At 42.6% G+C, this 14,355-nt stretch overlaps 1 protein-coding gene and 1 pseudogene across 3 annotated transcripts in view; one reads left to right on the top strand and one right to left on the bottom strand.

Moving 5' to 3' along the window:
- Positions 1-1,254: 1,254 nt before the first annotated feature.
- LOC141570356 (large ribosomal subunit protein eL33 pseudogene) lies at positions 1,255-2,708 on the bottom strand (annotated as a pseudogene).
- A 3,366-nt stretch (positions 2,709-6,074) lies between these two features.
- The window catches only part of RAB27A (RAB27A, member RAS oncogene family), a 68,842-nt gene continuing 60,561 nt past the window's right edge, over positions 6,075-14,355 (top strand). For 2 of the 3 annotated variants that reach the window (XM_019732318.3, XM_019732314.3), the window contains exon 1: positions 6,075-6,207. The gene's annotated coding sequence lies outside the window, so the exon portion shown is untranslated. The remainder of the gene's footprint in view (positions 6,208-14,355) is intronic. The other variant, XM_019732315.3, reaches the window with a different exon arrangement.

The raw sequence follows: 14,355 nt of genomic DNA, 5'->3' as shown, positions 1-14,355 counted from the left end.
TCTTCCCACAGGATGCACAGTCAAGCCACATAACAATGGACGAGAAGACATAATTCTGTTATATCTAAGGAATAAAACCCTCTATCTAACATCAGGTTAAATTGAATTGCTTTTGATCCTTCTTTTAAGGTGCATTGGTCAGTTTAGTAGTTATACACCAGGTGCCAAAGGATAAATTGATTTTTTTTCCGGAAAAGATATTGCAGCCATTCAAATCAAAGCCACAGTGAGATAGCACTTCACATACACTAGGATGACGATAATCAAAAGACAAAATAAATGTTGACTACTGGTAGGAATATAAAACAGTACACCTGCTATGGAACAGTTTGGCTGTTCCTAAAAAAGTAACATTGTATTACCATATGACCAATTCTAATACACCCAAGAGAAGTAAAAACGTGCACAAAAATTTGCACAGTAATGTTTATAGCATCATTATAATAGCCAAAAAGTGGAAACAACCCAAATGTCTTATCAGTTGATGAATGGATAAACAAATTGTGGTATAGCCACTCAATGGAGTATTAGCCATAATGAGAAATGAAATACTGATAACATGTTACAACATGAACAAACTTTGAAAACATAAAAGAAGCTGGGCATAAAAGGCCACATATTGTATAATTGCATTTGTATGACGTCCAGAACAGGCAAAATCTTAGGCACAAAGATTGGGGTGAAGAAGGGGTAGGGAGTGACTGCTAATGGATATAGGGTCTCTTTTTAGGGTGATGAAAATGTTCTAGAACTAGATAGGGGTGATCATAAACTTTTTGAATATATTAAAAACCACTGAGTTGTACACTTTAAAATGGTACCATGAATCTATCAGCCATCACCACAGATCCCTATGAGTCCAGACACCCTGGTTATACTCCACTTTGCTTCCCATTATAATAGTTCTATCCTGCCACTTGTCCTTTGCCATTCAGGAATTCTTTTATTTCTAATTAATTCTAGGAGCCCTGTTGCAGTAGCATCTTCTGTCAATTTCAGCCTGTAAAGGACCACTATAGAGCCTTTCGAAGATGTCTATGGCCTCACCAGTGCATTTATCCTCACCAGTGCCTCAGTTAAAGGAATATCATCAGGGCCTTCCAGGTAACATGATCAGGTGGTGGTTTCTCCAGTCTCAAATTACAAATTTCTCCAGTTACAAATCCATTCCAACCCCAAGATAAGGAAGGCAGGACAGGGGGAGTAAAAGAGCGGAAAAGCTAAGACAATGATAGATTTTCAAGTGGGCCACTAGATTTGATCCTGTGGCATTTTTTGAAGAAACTTAAATGTTTTTTAAAAAATTATGTTGAATTAATTTTGAACAGAGAAAAAGTGCAAAAATAAAAATTTTTCATGTACCTGCTATCCAGATTCTACAAATGTTAACATTTTACCACATTTGCTTTAATCTCTTCCCTCTTTCCATGTTTACATATGTATGTGTATACAAAGACACACTCATTATTTTTCTAAACCCATTGAGAATAAGTTGCCCACATGATGCCCTTTACCCCTAAATAGTTCAGTGTGAAAGTCCCAAAAACAAGAATATTCTTTCATAATTACATTATGATGATCAAGATCAGAAAGTTAAGATTGATATTATTATCTAATCTTAGATTTTATCCACATTCTAAAAAGTCCCATTAAATATGCTTTAGAGCAAAAGACAATTTTTTTCTCTGGTCTGAAAACTAATCCAAGATCATACTTGAATTTAGTTGTCATGTCTCTGGTTTCATTTATGCTGGAGCAATTCTTCAGTCATTGCCTTTCATGACCTTGACTTTTTTTTTTTTTAATGAGAACAAATCCACCTTATTTACTTTTCAGTAAGTTTAAATCCTTGAGGGGTATAGCATTACACGGACGCTGTGTCCTATGGCCTTAGCAGGAAAGTTGCTTTGGAATTTGGCACGAACCATGCCACTGTTTCCATGAGCGCAAGTTCCCTTTCCCCAGATTACTCTGGTTTTGTTCGGTTTGCCACCAGGAGTCACGGTGTTCTCTGCCTTGTACACATAAGCACATCTCTTGCCTAGATAGAATTCAGTTTCATCTCGAGCATAAACACCTTCAGTTTTAAGAAGATCTGTGTGCTCTCTCTGGTTCCGGAGACCCGCTTATAACCAGCAAAAATGGCTTTGGACCACAGCCTCCCAGACACGTTTGTCATTTTAGAAGTCCTGTTCCCAGCAGGCCCCCGAAGTTCACCAGCAAGAGTTCCACTCAGCTCCATAGGCCCCAAGATGGTGGAAAAATGAACGGTGACATTTTTTAAGAATACTGGTCTATTGTTTTATAAAAATGTTCCTTAATTTGGGTTTGTGTATGCTTCCTCATGATTAGATAGATTCAGGTTCCTATTGCAGAAATTATTTGTCAGTATAAGTTACAAATTCCTATTTTATTCCATATGTTACAATCTATTACTATCACCAGGGATGACCACATGATTTGTGGGGCCCAGGGCAAAATCAAAATGCAGGGCCCTGTGTGGGGGCAAAGAGGTTAGTCTCATCATGGGCCCACCACTCCAACCCATGGCAAATGGGCCCCCCCGAGAGAGTGCAACCTCCATCCAGTGCATTCTTGATTCCTGAGTGGTGGTGGAAGGAGGTCCCTGATGAGTAGCACATGGAGTGTGCCAGGCTAGGGCAGACCTGTCTTCCTTCCCACCCGTGGTGCCGTGGGACATAGGCCCAGCCCTGAGCCCTCCTGCCCAGGCTCCTGCCTGGGTGGAAGGTGATGGTGGAATTTGGGCCTCCCTCAGCCAAGGAGACCTGGTCAGTGCTTTGGGGCAAGACAGTGGCTGCAAGGCCCAAGGGATCAGGGATGAGGAGTGGGCAATGGCAGGAGTCAGTCAGGTGTGAGCAGGGCTCCAAACCCCCAGCGAGCTCCACTGTGCCATCAGATTTCACTTACAAAACACAAATTTAAAAATAAAATTAAGACTTTCATGACAGCAGCTGCAGAGCATTAAAATTCTGATTGCAGGGCCCTGTGTAACATACACATTGCATGACCATGAAGCCAGCCCTGACTATCACTATTTATTTTGATGTTTAAATTGTCCCAGATTTGACCAGTGGCAGCCCCAGCTGGCTACTGTGTTCTTTTTCCTTTTTTAAAATATTTATTTCAGTTACAAAAAGTAATGTTTAAATATTATCTGAAAACTGTGTTCAGTTTAACAAGTATAAAACAAGACTTCTTAAAAAAGCTTACAACTAGGAATAATATACTTTGACATTCACAATGTCCACCACAGTGGACATTTTTGAAAAATATTTTTGTTAACAATGTAGCTTAAGAAGAATATATTCAGTCCTAATTAAAATAAGCAAGTCTTTAGCTGAGGAACTGTCCTCCCCTAGGATGGTTCCTATGTCCTTTCGACAAGTACATGTTATTCTTTGAACACACTTACTTTCTGGCTCATCCTTTTCTCTCCTAGACCAAGCTATGAATCAAAGAGTATTAGTTATTTTTAAAAAATAGAAACAAAATTCACATAAAAAAAGAATTAACCATTGGTGGCTAGTTAGCTCAGTTGGTTAGAGCATGGTGCTAATAACACAAAGGTTGCCGGTTCAATCCCCCTATGGGCCACTGTGAGCTGTGGCCTCCTTAAAAACAAACAAACAAACAAAAATTAACCATTTTAAATTGTACAATTCTGTGGCATTTACTACATTCACAATGTCATGAAACTATCACCCTTATCGAGTTCCATTGACATTTTTATCACCCAAAAGGAAACTCTTATGTGCAGTAAGCAGTGACTCCATGTTCCCCAGAGCCTAGCAACACATTTACTTTCTGTCTCTATGGATTTACCTATTCTGGACATTTGAATTGACCTCTCAAATCCATTCTTAGCTTTATAGCCATTAAGAAAATGGGTTCTAAGTTCTAGTCCTTGCTGTGGTAATTATTAGCTTGTGATCTTGGTCAGGTTGCTTAATCACTTTAAGACTCAGTTCTCTCATCTGTAATATGGGGATAAGAATAGCACTTATTTCTTAAGGCAATTGTGAGAAGTAAATGAGGTAATACATGTAAAGTTCTCAGCATATTGTGTGATTCATAGTAAATGGTCAATAAATGTTAGCTATTTTCATTATAATCATTCCAGGGTTCTTCATAATCCAGCCTCTGCTTACTTTTCCAGTTTTTATTTTTTATTTTTCTGATTGTTTCCTTTTCAGTTTTTCAGCTTTGCTGAACTTCTTTCAGTGGCTCCAATATCTCTTTTGCCTCCAGGCCCTTCCTCTGCTCTCTTTTACTAGATTCCCTTCCCTCTCATGTTCCCACCTTCTTTATCCTTCTTACCTTGTACATCATTTTCTCTGGGAAGTCTTGATTTGGTACCATTGCTCTGTGTGTTCCATTGACACCCTTTAACTTCCCTTATCAGGGATTTTATCTCACTGCCCTGAAGTTAATTGCTTATTTGTTCTTTCAAATTCCCTGAGATCAGAAACCAATTTACTTTGTCCACTGTCACATCTGCAGTACCTAACAGTGCTTGACTCATGGAATGGGCCACAGCACCACTGTCTGTTTTCTGATCTCCTGCCCAGCAAACTCCTGGTGACAGCCCTGACTGCATGCAGAGGTGGGGAGGGCTGTGGGCCCCCTCCCAGTGAGGTGGTATCAGCCATTAGCAGTTGCTGCACTGTTGGCATATCTTAAGACTGTTTCTCTATACATGAACACAGGGCTACTTCTCCCGTTTTATCCTCCATCACCAACAGTCTGGGGTCCTTCTCTCACCTGGGGAACAGCCCTTGAAATCATCACCCTATGGTGAAATCTGTTATCCCTAACTCTGAGATCACTGTTGTATATTTGCATGGAAATATGAGATTGAATGTATATTCAATATTTAGCAATTTCATATTGTTGTTCTATATGTGAGCTTGTAAATTAGACACACATCTGAGAAGCTAATTGTACTGTAATGCCAACTGTGAGTAGTTACAGACTGGAAGGATGATGGGGTGGGCAGGTGGGCCTGGGACAGCTGGAATTTGGGGTGCAAATAGAGGCATTTCAGTGAGATGGACCAGATGATAAGAGAAGCTGGTCTAGAGAGATCAATCACTTTGCTCTGTTTAGAAGTGGACTTATTTGGTTCAGAAGTGCTTTGCCTGACATCCCACAGAGGCAGGTCCAAGACCACTGTTCAGACTCCACACCATTGGAGGAGAATTTTCGCTGCCTCTGAGTGGGAACCTGGTGGCCTGAACCTGCTTCCCCAGCCTCAGATCCCAGCCGACCCGCACACAAACCCGCCGGCGCTGAGACAAGGAAGCCACTGGGAGGCAGCAAAGGCTCGCACATGTCGCCTTACTGTATTTTGCTTTTGTTTTAAAAATCAATTGCTCTTAGAAATTTAATTTAGCGTGATTTTTTAAAATCCTAATAAGACTGTACGACCAGAGACCCCGTTGGTCATTTCTTTGCAGAAATTATTTATTTCTCCCCTGTCATTTCCAAGAATGTCAGAGCTTTCCCTCGTCCCAGGAAGGCCAAGTCCAGGCCGACCTGAGTGAGGAGAAGGCGGGGCGGGATGGACAACGGCAGAGCGGGACACCCGGGGCTGAGCCGGTGAGCCGGGGCCCCCGAGAAACACCCCGCCCCGGGCCTCAGGAACCCCCGGGACAACGTTGCAGCTACTCAGCACCTCTGGCTACAAGGTGGAGACACCGATCATACGCTGGAAAACACCTTTAGAAAATAGCTTTTGGAGTAGGAGATTTGGCAAAAGTCACCAAACCGTACGTCGAACCTGAAGCAGTTTGTAAATGTCATCCCCGTGTCTCAAAACGAAAACAACCCCCTAAGGTTTGGCGTCTTCCAGGAAAGTGCAGTGGAGACCTGGCTTGGGCCAAAGGAGGCGAGCGGGACCTTTCCGTGGCTCCGAGGACCCGTCAGCAGGTGTTGTGGTATCGGGATCCGCGCGCAAGGAGGTGCCCGCACCGAGTCGGGCGGGGGTGCTCCTGGAGGTGACAGGAGGAAGCGGGAGGTGGAGGGTGGAGAGGAGGTCCCGCCCCCACCTCGCTCTCCTTTACGGGAAGTGATGTGGGGCCAGACGGAAAATACCCGCCAAGGACCCAAAAAAGGCCAGTAGCGGGTGGCAGCGGCGCGCGCAGAGGCAGAACGGCGTGGAGACAGCGGGGCAGCGGGCCCAGCCAGGTGAGGCGGGGGCTGCGGGAGGCCAGGAGGCGCGTCCTGGCCGCCGGCGCCCTCCAGGTTACGCTTCGTCCCGGAGGGCTGAGCAGGGTAGCTTGCGAGCCGCAAATCCGGCCCTGGGGCTGAACTCGGGGCTGCGGCTCCTCTCCCCACCTCTGGGAGGCTGAGCCGGCCAGAAAAGTTGCGTTGCTTCTCTCAGGCCCCGAGGGGCCATCGCACAGCACAGACCCGACAACGGCAATGTCCAGGGATGGGGTTCAGCTTGGGCGAGGTGCTGATGAGGTGTAGTCCCAGGTGGGGACGGGGTCTGAGGTCACCTCTGCGTGGCATCCAGGTGAGAGTCCCCGTCAGTGGGGGAGGAAACTTCACCGGCAGGACGGGAGGAAGGTCCCATGCCTCCAGCGCTGCCCTGTAGTTCTTTCCTCCCTCTTGTCCTTTTCAGTTGAATTCTTGAATGTCTTTACACCTTTGTTGGTCAGGGTCTGGATTGCAAACTGGCTGGGTGCGAGAGGGTTCCCCTTTCTTCTGACAGTCAGACAGAAAGCCCTACCTGGCAGCCAGGCCCTCTGGCACGGGTGGTATTGCTGATGTGATGACAGGTTTCCGCAACTATTGCCAAAGGCTTGTCTCTCTGTCTCAATAGATCACCAATTAAGCAAGGTCAGGCAGAAGTGAAGGAAATCTGTGAGCCCTTGACTCTTGCCTCCCCAGCCCGTGGTTCCTTCTGGCCACATGGCCCCCGAATCTTCTGCCACAGGGTTCTCCTCCTTCCCACTGTGGGCTAACAGCTGTTTTTTCCTACTGAATGGATTCTCACTTTATGGTTGGCTCATCATTCAGATGTTGGCAGGGCCATATAAGTTTTCTGTAATTATCGTTGATTTAACTTGTTGGTCTTTCACTGTTCCTATCCACCTCCCCTCCCCCCCTTTTTTTCTTTTTAAAAATTTGCTTTAGGGGGAAAACACAGTCTAGAAAACAGTGTTTCTGCAGAGAGTTGGAAATGAAGGAAAGTTGATATAATGCTGAAAGAACTTGACTGAGGACCATTTTCTTCTGTATTTTATGTTGCTTTTCATTTCCTTCCTTCTTTCCTTCCTCCCTCCCTCCCTTCCTTCCCTTCCTTAATTTCCATGGCCTGCTTTGATATTTAATTTTAATGATGTATAATTAATTTATTTTTTCTTTTGTTGCTTGCGCTTCTGGTGTCACATCTAAGAAAGTATTGCCAAATTCAAAGTCATGAAGATTTATATCTATGTTTTCTTCTAAGAGTTTTATAGTTTTAGCTTTTGCATTTCAATCTTGAATTCATTTTAAGTTCATTTTTGTATATGGTATGATGTAGGGGGGTCCAACTTCATCTTTTTGCATGTGGATATCCAGTTCTCCCAGCACTACTTGTCGAAAAGTCTATTTTCCTTTGCATGATCTTGGCACTTCTGTTGAGAATCATTTGACTGTAAGTGCAAGGGTATACTTCTGGACTTTCAATTCTACTCCATTGAGCTATATGTCTATCCTTATGTTAGCGCCATACTGTCTTAATTACCGTAGCATTGTAGTACGTTTTAAAATCAAGAAGTGTGAGTCCTCCTACTTTGTTCTTGTTTTTCAAGATTGTTCTGGCTATTCTGGATCCCTTGAATTTCCATATGAAATTTAGGATTCTCAATTTCTCAGTTTCTTCTCAATTTCTGTTGCCTTGGTTTTAGAACATATGGAAGTGTTCTAGGGTGGGAAACAATCTCTAGGAATCAGACTCTTGATTTTTTTCCTCCTAAACCTGCATTTTTCTTAGTCTTCCCCATATCAGTTATAATGGCAACTCCATTCTTCCAGGCTAAACACCCTGGAGTCACCCCTGCTTCTCTTCTTTCTCTCGTTCCCACATCTAGTCCCTCAGCAAATCTCACTGGTTCTACTTTGAGAGTATATCTACTATGATAACCGTTTCTCACCAGTTCCACTGCTACTACCAAGTTCCTATCATTTCTGTCACCTGGATTACTGCAAAAGCCCCCTACAGGGCCACTCTGCTTCCATCCTTACCATTCCACAGTCTGTTCTCACCACTGCAGCCAGAGTCATTAATTACTCTGCTCAAAACTCTCCAATGGCTTTTTATCTCAGGAGAAAAACAAAGACTCATCATGGGCTACAAGCCCATTACATTACATGGTATGTAGCTTCGTCTTCTATTACTCTCTCCTTTACTTACTGTGCTTCAGACGGCCACAACTCAGGACCTTTGCACGTGCTGTTTCCTCTGCCTGGAATGTGCTTCCTTCAAATGTGTGCATGGCTTTCTTACTCGTTTCATTCAGGTCAAATCCATTTCTGTAGAGAGGCCTTCTTGAACCATCCCATCTAAAGTAGCATCCCTCACCCCTCCATCATTTTCTGCTCCCTTACCTTGCCTTAGTTTTCTTTAGAGTATCTTTAATACTAACTGTCCTCTCTCTCTCTCTCTCTCTCTCTCTCTCTCTCTCTCTCTCTCTCTCTCTCTCTCTCTCTGTATTTCTTTCCCATTGGTAGAATACAAGCTCCATAAAGGTCAGGAATTTTTCTTGTTCACTATGGTCTGCATACATTTAGAATGGTTTCTGGCACATAGTAAGCACTCAAAAAAATGTGATGAATGATTGAAAAGGGAACGAGATACTGAGAAATGGAGATCACTTTGCTATTTCTCACTGTTCCTTCCCACTTTAAGATAAGCAGTGTCTATAATTATATTAACACTTAAGTCTCTATTTTTCTATCCTCCTATTTTCTCTAAGATAATGGCGTTACCCTCCTTGGAAAGGGAAAGATCAAATAAGTAGAAAGGTGAGGGCTCTGGGCCTTGCCACAGCGGCAGTGGGAAACCCTCTTCTCTGTAGCCTGGATAGCTTGGTTGGGACCATTTAGCGCCTGTCTCCAGTGATTTAGCTTCTTAGATGGATCTAGGGAGAGAGTGAAATTCCTTTGAAATTCAAGAAAATGGAAATTCATTTTTTTTATTTTAAATTTACTTCTTGATGAATACTTTATACTGTAGTAAATTCATTTTTCTTTGCCATCTAACTGAAATTGCCAACCTGGAGACTCATTTTGACATTTAAGTACATGACTACTTTAGGCTGTCAGCTATTTATGTGTTTGTCCTTATTTCCATGACTAGATTGTAATATCCTGGAGGCAAAGCATGACTTCAGCTGATGTTTGAGTCTTATACTGCAAGGTGGCTTAGACAAAAGAAGTGTTCAATAAACTCTTGCTGAGTGTACCAATAAGTTAATGAATAAACCTGGATTTATTTTCATCTTTGGAAACTTCTGTTCTATACATTTAATTTTTCTTAGCCAACAGCTGCAAGTACCTGTTTTAGTCCACCTTATCCTGCTACTGCTGATAGAGCAATATTGGCTACGGTTGAGTGGAGCTTCCTGTTGCCCTTTCCCAGACAGAATTGAATTAATTGGCTTATAGTGTATGGTAATTAATCTTCCATGTTATTTTAAAAATTAAATTTGCCTTCCATTGTTACTTAAACTTATCTTGCTTATCTTGGAATGTTTCCTATTTATATCTTTACTGCAAAATGTGAAGAAAAAGATTATTTTTATATATACTATATAGGATATATATATATTATATATAATTTTTCTAATAAATTATGATGTTTGATACTTCCTGAAAAACAAAACAGGGCTTTCATGTTTAAAGTGTGAGCCCCTAATTAACTAGATGGAGAGAATCCTTTCACAATATATATGTCAAATCACCATGATGCATACTTTAAATATCTGACAATTTTATATTGTCAATTATACCTCCATAAAGCTGAAATTTTTATAAAAAGTGTGAGCCCCTGAGAAGCAAGATTGTCTTGCCATTGTTAAAACGGTATTGCCTTCTGAAGAAAGGAATTTTTCCTTTTTGCTGCCTTCACTTTTTATGCAGTTTTTGCTTGGATCGTATTTATTCCGCTGCCTCTTGGTGAGGAAGCAGGAGTTTATGATCTGGTTTCCCTTAAGCTGATTACCTTGAGAGCAGACAAGAGCACTGAGTTGGAGGAAGAGATAAAGGGCTTGTGATTAACTTTACGTCCACAGGGTGAGATGTGTGGAGCAGGGAGCATCCAGCTTACTTCCGCCTCCTGTCTGCTCAGACAATGCAAGGGACACCCCACACTTCATGCCTCACTTGCTCAAGAGGAATGTTGAAAGTTATCCCTCCTTTCCTGTTTTTTTCTTTTTTTCCTCTATGTGTGTTACTCTTTTGAAGGTCTCCCATTTGGTGCCTCAGCCACTCTTAGAACCACCCATGTGTATGGACTCAGACTTTTTACTTTTAAAATTCAACTTTTAATGTGGGATCAGAGGTAGGGTATAAGATTTAGAGAAAAAAAAAACCAATTTGCATTTTGGATAAACAATATTTTTTTTTACTATAAATATGTTCCATACTTATACTAAAAAAATACTTGTTGTTTTTTATGAAATGCAAATTTAACTGTGTCTTGTATTTAATCTGGCAACCCTATTCTGGTAAACCCAGGTTACATAGGAAATGCATTGATCGTGATAATGTTTGAAGAATGACTGAGCAATGACTCATTTTGGTGACTGCACATTTGTCCATTTTAAGGAAGGAAAGGACTTGTAAACTCAAGGAATATTAGAACTAGAAGGAAGCTGGAGAAGATTTACTTTTGCTGTAGATTTTTGTAGTTAAGGAAATTCACATCTAGATACATTAAGTCACTTTGTAAGATCACACAGTTAGTGGCAGAGCCAGAACTGGAACCCTAGGTCTAGTGGTTGGTCTGCTACATGTCTTCCCTTAAGATACCATGTCTAAATTGCTTGTTTTTTTGTTAACCCTTAATTACTTTTGTTGCTAACTTCCCACAATCCCTTCATTACCATGCTGTCCTTCTAGTCCCCAGATACAATATGTGGCAGGCAAAGCCATTCTCATGAGACACCCCTGACTTTTTTCCTGAGGGCCACTAACTGCCAAAAGCCACCATTTGGTTGTATTCCCTGTGAGGATGCTAACAAGCCTATCGTTTGATGAGTTTTTATTCCTTTTAAGGGTTTATTAATACTCTTGTCCCTTTTGAGTTTTTATTGTAAGATGCTTTGATTAAGGTGGACTTACTGAGAGTAATTCTGCAATAGCCGAGTACTGTTTTATTGAAAGCCTGCTTGTTTTGTGTGGCCTACTACTATGAAACGCCTCACCCCTTTGTATTTTGGTAGAACAAATATGGAAGCTATGTGCAAGAACCAGCGTAGGCAGATAGTTATATGTGACTTGCCCTTTAGAGATGTCTCCTTATAAAACACTGGGTTATTCTATTATTATTTTAAAATCATTTGTACCTATTTAAGAAAGCAGCCTTGAAAATGGACATGCGTCCCCTGACTGCCACTAGAAGACCATATTTCAGAGCCACTGATCTTGTTTTTTCATAGCTTTGTTGATTAATTCATATAAAGTCTTACCAGCTGCCAGGTCAAAGCATAATAATAAAATTGGTTGCCAAGAGAATAAAAAAATCTGTTTGTTCTGATTAACTGCTTTATCTATCCTGCCCTGATCCCACCATCTGGGCAGCTGAGCACGTCTTATCTGAGTGTGGCTAGTTACGTATCTTCTGTGTATTTGTATCATTAAAACCAAAGACGGGGTCTCCATCCGCTAACTTAAGCTGTTGCTGAGGTATTTTTATTCTTGCTGTACTGCCTCTACTGTGGGAGGAATGAGACATATAAAAATAGGTTATGACTTAAATGTTCATTTGAGGTACCTAAGAATTTTTAAATATAATCCATGGTGGCAGTCAGGATTTCTTTGTGTCTTGCTATGTGTGATTACTTTTCATAATGCATCTCACTACTGCAAGGGAGTGACCCCAAAAGTGAGTAAAAAAGGTTTATCAGCCCTTGAAAAAGATAAGGGATTGTCGTTCCAGTCAGATACTGGACCAAATGTGTCCAAACAAGCTGCTGGCTGTTCCTGGCAGGGCTTCTGTCATCAAGGTCAAGGCCAACTGTCCATCCCCCGCGCTGCTTAGGCTCCGAGGGCTGTCAGGTGGGTTGTGCTATTTCTTCAGGAGTGACTCCGCCCCGTGTTCTGAAGCTCCTTCTTGACTGTGGGGGAACCGACATAGCTGGGAATTAGTAGGCTGCTTTTTAGTCTCTAATATTGCCAATAATTAACGGTGATATTACACCAGCAGTTCTCAGTTGAGGCTGATTTTGACCCCCTCCTACCTGGGGGGACATTTGGCAATGTCTGCAGATGTTTTGGGGTGTCACAACTGGGGAATTACTACTGGCATTTAGTGGGCAGATGCCAGGAATGCTGGTAAACATCCTACAATGCGTGGGACAGGCTGTCATGACAAAGGTTGATCCTGTCCAAAATGTCAGTGGTGCTGAGGCTGAGAAACCCTGCATTAGACAAATCATTGAATCTCTCTGGCCTGCAGTTTCCCGTTACACATTCTCTCCATCATGTAAAGTTTACTAAGCCTAACTTCACCACTGTTGTCTATTAACCTCTCCCTCACCCCAATTCTAAGTCATTAAATGTAAATTAGGGCCCAGGACTGAGATCCACTGCCCTAGGAATCACTTCGAGTGAGGTCCTTGTAGAGGGGCCAGGTTGGCTATTTGAGAGGAGTGGCCCTTGTGGGGACAGCCTATCATAGGAAGTGAGAGCAGAGCTGGAGTGCCTGTCGGCCTATGAGTCAGCAGAGGCGGAAGGCTGCCGGAAAGACCACACAGAGTGTGAAAGCAGCTACCGTCATTCCTCACTGTGCTCTCACTGCCTCAGCATGAGCTCCCAGCTGACCAGGAGTCTACTTCCCATTGCCCCCACTGGCCACCATACCCTTGTGCCAGAGATGCCAGAGTTTCCTAAAAAACAGGACAGTTTCTTCATTAACGCCCCATTTCTTGCTTAACTAGAGCCTCTCTGGGAGATTAAAAAATCAATGACAAATCTCCTCCCTTGAGTCATCAGCCCATTTTACCACCCAGTTAGGAAACCTCATTGGTTACACTCACAGCATCATGTCATTTAAGGGCTAGTAGCACGTTAGAAACCATGTAGCCCAGCCTCCCCTCCACCTCAGAGGTTCAGAGCTGTGCCTAAGGTCGCGTGGCTAATTGATGGCAGAAAAGGTTCTGGAAGATAGGTCTACTGGTTGCCCACTGTGTTATTTCTGTGCCGCTATGTGAACATTTCTTGATTTTAACCAGTTGTAAAATGGGTAATCCAAAATTGTGTTGTTTTGTTGCTCAAAGGAAGTGACTTTCAGATGGAACTTTACTAACAACTAGTGTTTCTTTGAACGCTTCTGAAATATCACAGGAAGTGAAACAGTATGTCATGATTTTACCCATGTTAAAGCAGTCCAGAAGCATCTTTGAGCCTGCTGTGGCTGTGTGCCAGCGACCAGTTAAAGACTACCGTTTCTTGCCTGTATTGATGCTTTTCTGGTCCCGTTCTTGCCCTCATCATGCACTCATCCCCCACCTCCTCTCCCAGCCCAGTCCTCCCACAAAGCTAGTGATGTTTAGAAATATATAAATCAGATCATATCCTTCTTCTGTTTAAAATTCCTCAGTCACTTCCCACTGCGGTTGGTATACTATCCAAATATTCTAACCCTGGTCTGTGAGGGTCTCTGTGATGTGAGCCTTGCTGGCCTCCGTCACCTCCGCTCATCCCTGTGCCTCCATCTTCTCGCCTCACCTGCTTCCTTTCTGCTCCTTGGAAATGCCAAGCTCATTCCTCCCTCAGAGCCTGTGTGCTTGTCCTTAACTCTTCCTCAGTTCTTTTTCTCCCAATCCTCACCTGGCTGGTCTCGGCGTCATTCAGATTTAATGTCAGATGTCACCCCCTCAAAGAGGCCTTCCTGCTCACTCTGGGGGAACGGAGCCTGCGGTCACTCTCTATTCCATTATTGTGTGTTATTGTCGTCAAAGCAATTTTGAAATTATTTTATCTCTCTGTTCACTTATTTGTTGTTTGTCTCTTCTTGCTAAACTGTTCTCTCCGTTTGGGACTTTGGTTTGTTTGTTTGTGAACTACTATATGCTTAGGACCTAGAATAATGCCTGGCACATGGTAGATGCTTCTAAGTTA

Source organism: Rhinolophus sinicus, chromosome 3, assembly GCF_057876585.1.
Source record: "Rhinolophus sinicus isolate RSI-liver-muscle chromosome 3, RSI-T2T, whole genome shotgun sequence".
Classification (NCBI taxonomy): Eukaryota; Metazoa; Chordata; class Mammalia; order Chiroptera; family Rhinolophidae; genus Rhinolophus; species Rhinolophus sinicus.
This window is presented reverse-complemented; position numbering and strand designations above follow the sequence as displayed.